Raw genomic sequence first — 6,765 nt, 5'->3', positions numbered from 1 at the left:
GTTGGGGGGACGCCTGCTCCACCCTCGTGTGCCAGCCAGGTCTGTGCCCCAGGACCTATTTGACAAACCCCTGGGTTCTGTGCCCGCTCAGCTGCAGGTGAGCCTGACTCCCGGCTGAGAGCGAGAGTCACACACAACACACCTTTCTCCAGCCAAGGAAAGTCAAATTTTGCTTTTTTTTTTTTTTTTTTTTTTTTTTTTTTTTTTTTTTTTTTTTTTTTTTCAGGAAAGGCCTCACAGATTCTATTCATCATGAATAGGATGCTTTCTTCCCAGTTTCAATATATCTGTAAACATTTGAACTTATAGTACCAGGAATAGTAAATCAAACAGACATCCACCACCACCACCCCAGAGAGCCTCAGGTTTACTGGAAGAACACCCTTCTTCTACACCCGCTTCCTCTCTGGAACAGCGACCAGCAGGGCTGGAAACTGCTCAGGGAACCCTTAAGTCACTGCGAGAGAGAAGATGCACAGGCGGTGTACTGCTAAGGGGAAGTGGTGGGTTAGAAAAGTGGCCCATGTGAGTAGGAAGGCTTCTAGAAGCAGGGGAGGAGGGATGATGCGGGTCTTCAGACATGGCAGCTCATCAGCATGAATGAGTCCCAACAGATCCAATCCAGTCTTTCTGCTGGTAACTGTTACCCTTCTACTATCCACATACATTGTAACCTAACAATCACACCAAGAGATTGAAGTAGCCCGGTGCCCTCTAGGTGAATGGATACACAGAAGATATGTATCTGTGTCTCTTGGGGTTACAATTGTTGCGATGAAACACCATGACCAAGAGCAACACGGGGAGGGGAGAATTTATTTATGGCTAGTGCTTCCACGTCTCTGTTCATCGTGGAAGGCAGTCAGGACGGGAATTCAAATAGGGCAGGAACCTGGAGACGTAGGCTGATGCAGAAGCCATGAAGGAGTGCTGTATACTAGCTTACTCATAACTTGCTCAGTCTGCTTTCTTATAGAACCCAGGACCACATGCCCAGGGATGTCACCACCCACTGTGGGCTGGGCCCTCCCCCATCAATGACTAATTAAGAAAATATCCGACAGGCTGGCCTACAGCCTGATCTCACAGAAGCATTTTCTCAGTTGACACCCCCCCTTCCTCTGAAGACTCTAGCTGTGTCAAGTTGACATAAAACTAGCCAGCACCCTGAATACATGAATACTAGTAAGTCTTCAAAATGAAATTCTAATGCAGGTTACAACACAGATGAACCGTGAGGACATGGTGCAAGGTGAAATAAGCCAGCCACAAGGAGGCACGTTTGGACCAATTCTGTTTGGAGGGGATATCTAAAGTAGTCAAAACCTATTTGCATGGAAACAATAGAATGGTGGCTTCTGGGAGACAGGGAAGGCAGGCAGTGGGAGTTGTCTAATGAGTATAAAATTTCAGTGTTGTAAAAGGAGAAGCTGTGGAATCTGATCCCACAGTAACATGAACACACTACTGTAGTTGGAATGTATACTCTTCAAGTATGAGTTGGGAACTTAATCCTCAAGGTCCTGTATTGACAGTATTTAAGTGCAGAGCATTTGGGAAAGTAATTATGCCTGAAGGAAGCCATCAGGGGTAAGTGCCATGATGACATTAGTTGGCTTTATAAGAAGAGTCTGTCTAGGGAGACGGTGCTAGTAGGTGACGTTCTTGCCACACACAAGTGTAAGGACCTGAGTTTCAAACCCCAGAATTTACACAGAGCTGGGTTCAATAGCGCATATCTGTAATCCCAGCAGTCCTACAGTGGGACACATCTGTAGGCAACAAAGAGAGTCTACCTCAAACAAGGTAACATACTAGAGCTTGTTCTTTGACCTCTACACACAGTCATGTAACAAACCCATGCTTTGCTTACACATATGAACATACACACACACACACACACACACACACACACACACACACACATACACATACACACACACATAAAAGGAAAAGAAGTGGCTAGGATGTAGCTCTGTTAGCAGAGTATTTGTTTAGCATGCAGGAAGCCCTGGGTTTGATCCCCAGCACCGAATAGACCAAGTAGGGTGATGTAATCCCAACACTTCAAGAGGTAGGAAGACCGGAAGTTTAAATATCATCCTCTACTACATGCCAAGTTCAAAGCCAGCAGGATGTCTCAAGGGAGTGGGGGCAGTAGATGAAGAGATAAGCCCACTTGTGCCCTGCCATGGGATGCTTTCTGGAGTATAGGCACCAGGAACACAAGGACAAAGCCAGAATTGTTCACTACCCAATCTCCAGAAAGTAAACCTTGTTGCATGAAGGCTCTTGGTCAAAGATAGGACTGAAATACCAAGAGATACAGGCTCCCAGCCCTGGCTGGTGTTTAGATTCACTGTGGCTGGGAGGTCAACAGGCATGGTAGACTGTCTGCAGAAGAAACAGCCTGGCCCGGCTTATTCTAAGAGGAAAGGCTTCTCTGTGCTCCATTTCACTGACAACAGACTGCTGTGTGCTAGGCATCAGCTGCACACAGTAGCTTTCTTTGACCTTTCCCAGCAAGGCTGGTTCCTCAGCCGCCACCAGGCCACCACTGGGTAAAGCAGGATAACGGTCTGATTTATAGATGCCTGTGAGCAACTATAAAAAACAACAACAAAAAACAAAAAACAAAACTGAATTATTTACCCAAGACTAAGGGATAAATTATGGGTGTCTTTTCTTTAAAAAATACTTAATTTGTATTGGTTTTTGTTGTTGTTTTGCTTTTAGATCTTTTTTGAGATAGGGTCTATGTGGCTCTGGCTAGCCTGGAACTAGCTATGTTGATCAGGCTGGCCTTGAACTCACAGAGATCTGCCTGTCTCTGCCTCCAAAGCACTGAGACTAAAGGCATGTGCCATCATGCCTGGCTAACGTTTATTTATTTTTTAGTGTGTGTGTGTGTGTGTGTGTGTGTGTGTGTGTGTGTGTGTGTGTGTTTTGTATTTTGTGTATGTGTACCACAAGAGCATCTTGTACCCACCCAGGAAAGATGAGAGCATCAGATCCCTCTGAATTGGATGGGGTTACTTACTGATAATTGTGAGCCTCCACTTAGGTGCTGAGAAGTGAACTCTAGTCCTCTGCAAGAGCAGTATACACTCATAACCGCTGAGCCATCTTTCCAGCCTACCCCCTACTTCTCTGGTTCATAATGTACCAAATGTACCAACTATATTAGAACTGTTATCTACTGGCAGACTTCAGCGACTGTCCTCTATTCCTAATTCCCAGATCTGTGGGTTTGGAAGTCTCCAGTTAAAGGCCACAAAAGCACTTTCAGCTCAACACATCCAACAGTGAATGAACTCCAGATCTTCTGTGGTAATCTTCCCCTGTAACCACTATGTCCTGGCCACTCAGGCATGACACAAACCTTGACATCCCCTGGTCCCTCTGGCATTAAATAAGTTGCCACATCTTCTAGCCACATCTCCAGCTTAATCCAACTCTCAAGAATGATTTCAGTCACCCCATGGGAAATATATCCTTATTTTTCCAGCCAGACAGGATGCCTGAAGGAGGGGTCAGGGAGAACAAGACAACACATTTAAAGAAATAATGGCTAAAGAATTTCCATACGTCATGAAAGCCACAAACACACAGATCTGAGGCCCTCAATGAACTCCAGGCACAGGAAACATTTAAGACCACAAAGCCAACCTTAAGGAATATCATAAAGAAATTGATCAAAATCAGTGTTATGAAATAAATTTTTGAATTGCCCAAGGAGGAGGGTCGGGGAGAATGTTCCATACAGAGTAGAACCAAAGTCAGTAAATTGCTCTCTAGAAACAATGTGTACAAGAAGACAGTGAGGTGGCAGCATCTTTTATACCCTGCAAGAATAGCTTTAGAATGCAAAGGTAGAAGAAAGACATAGCAAGACATACAAAAGCCAAAAGAAAAAAAAATCCATCAGCAGAATCACCTGTGAAAACATGTCAAAAGACCTCTCCAGCAAAGGAAAAATACTACCAGATGGGAAAGGAATGCACAGTGCTGCAGACAGACACCCACATCATTTTTATGATTAATCTCCTCTTTCCAAGATAATTAACTATTTAGCCAGAAATAAGAGGCACAGAAGATCAGAGGTGGGAGGAATCTGTGATGATACTTGCTGTCTGAGTTACTTACCAAAGGCATAGAAGCCATCGATGAGTCAGCCACGAATATAAATGAGGCTTCTGGGGCCGTGAACGATGACAGCGAGATTCAAAGCTCCTTCCTGACAGGCAAGAAACAAAGTCTTCCTTTCTTTGGTTTCCAGGTCAAATACTTTTCTTCTCCCTCCTGGCCATTCCCCAGCCATGGCTTGCTGTCTCACACACCCCCAGAGACTATTTGCAGAGTGATCTGTAGGCAGCCAGCCCTCTGGTCCGTTACCTCCACAGAGCCTCAGAACAACTAAGGGGAGCACATAGGTGAGGATTTCCACCTTCCTGGTTTTACAAAAGTGGGAAATGAAAAGCCTCTCATCCGAAACACACTTCACAGGGTCAGAGTGGACGACCTAGTGAAGACAGATTTTAGTCCTCTGCCCCCAAACTCTGTGCTCACCCCCCCCACACACACACACACAAGCTGCCTCCTTCATGTGCTTAGAATCCCACATCTTTGGGCAACATTCCTTTTGAGTCTCAATTATTTTCTCAAAACCCAGAGCATGATTTTTCTAGAAAACAAAGCAATCTTAGAAAACAAAGAAAGGTGCAGCTTTGTCTTGAGGTAAGCTCCCAGGCTAGTCCGTAAGGTCGGCTTTTAAAGCAGTCGTTCTCAACCTGTGGGTCGAGACCCCTCTGGGGATGAACGATCCTTTTACAGGGGCCTCCTATCGGATATCCTGCGTATCAGGTATTTATATTACGATTCATAACAATAGAGAAATTACAGTTTTGAAGTAGCAATGAAAATAATTTTATGGTCGGGGGGGGGGGTCACCACAACATGAGGAACTGTATGAAAGGGTCGCAGCATTATGGAAGGCTGAGAAGCATGGCTTTAAAGCAAAAGGAGTTTTGGAAACAGCACAGCATCCTTTGCCTACAGGGCACACTGAAACAATTAGACTCAGAATAAAGTAACTTCTATGATGACTGTGGACCCATGAGTCACAGATGGAAAAAGGATCATTGCTCTCTCCAGCAGAGGAGAGAAGAATGTATAACTAGCAATGGAAAGGCCTTTGGTCTTATGTTCTGAGAACATTAAATGTCAGTGTAGTATGCACGGGTACATTCCCAATCTATTTTTTAAAATAATTTTTATTTTATGTGCTTTGGTGTTCTGCCTGCATGTGTATCTATGTGAGGGTGCCTGATCCCCTGGAATTGGAGCTGCGAACAGTTGCAAGCTGCCATGTGGGTGTTGGGAATTGAACCCACATCCTCTGGAAGAGCAAAGAGCAGACACTCCAATGAAAGTCAGGCAATAGTGTAAACAATAAAACAAGACTACAAACAAATTTATGCTTTTGGAGCATCGCAGTAAGATGTGTCTCCATTGTCTTCAGTCCCTTCTAGAACTTTCTGCGCCTATCTTAGCCTGCCTGCCTCACCATCTCAATTTTCTCTTGCCTGTGTAAATGTGGTTCTAGACTCTGCAGAAGGCCCAAACGTTGGGTGGAAGTCTTTCCCCAAATAGCTTTCTTCCTAGGGCGCTTTACACGTTTGGAATAATGGAGGGGTGGCTTTAGGAGTTATCTAATGTGCTCATTAATTCATGCCTGTGTGACCTTGTGCAGACATTTGAACATTAGGAGCATGACTTTGTTCAGGTGCAGTAGATGTAATGAAAAGGAAAATAAAAATCTTGGGGGGGGGTGCTTAAAAATACATGTTAGTGATACAGCTTTGGAGAAACAGGTTGGAGATGGGATGTCAGGGGTACAGTGTTAAGCGCCATTTTAAAAACATCACTTAGAAAATGGTGTGTAAGAGCTAAAGATGTGAGAGGATGCACATCACAGGCAGGTGGCCTGCAGGAGCATATTTTCGGTGTCTAAAAAGACAATGTGAGGGGAGTGCGGGAAAGCTCAGGGAGGCATTGGGCCAACTGTGATATCACTGGGACTCTCACTAGACCAGGGAATTTCTAGGGCATCCTGAACAGATGAGTCATGAAATGATTTCCCATACTTCTCTAAATCTATTTCATTATCTGGGTGGCAGTTCTAAAAAACCTCACAGAGTTGTAAACACCAATGACGACACACAAGAAAAGGGCTGGAGATGTGGTTTAGTTGGTAGAATGCTTGCCCAGGATGCACAAAGGCCTGGAGTTGGTCCCAGCCACACATCAAGAGGGAAGAGTGGCACATGTCTGCATTATCGAAGTGGAGGCAGAAGGATCAGAAGAAGTTCAAGGTCATCCTTAGCTACATAGTGAGCTGGAAGTCACCTGGGGCTACACAAGACACTGTTTCATCAACACCAATGAGAGAAAGAGAGAGGGAGGGAGGGAGGGAGGGAGGGAGAGAGAGAGAGAGAGAGAGAGAGAGAGAGAGAGAGAGAGAGAGAGAGAGAGAGAGAGAGAGAGAGAGAGAAGACATAACTTCCATATAGTGCCTTGTCCATAACCAGAAGCCAGTAGCTACTCGAAGGCTGGCTGTGATAAGGACTTACTGCAATACCAGGTGTCAGACTGGAGTGTGATTTTAAATGTTCATCCCACCACTGATTTCCTGGTCGAACATGGCCAGACTTCCCAGCCTCTGTGAGACACGGCGATTCCCTAAGAGGAGCGCAGTGTGTAAAG

The sequence above is a fragment of the Peromyscus maniculatus genome, chromosome 22 (assembly GCF_049852395.1).
Source record: "Peromyscus maniculatus bairdii isolate BWxNUB_F1_BW_parent chromosome 22, HU_Pman_BW_mat_3.1, whole genome shotgun sequence".
NCBI lineage: Eukaryota > Metazoa > Chordata > Mammalia > Rodentia > Cricetidae > Peromyscus > Peromyscus maniculatus.
This window is presented reverse-complemented; position numbering follows the sequence as displayed.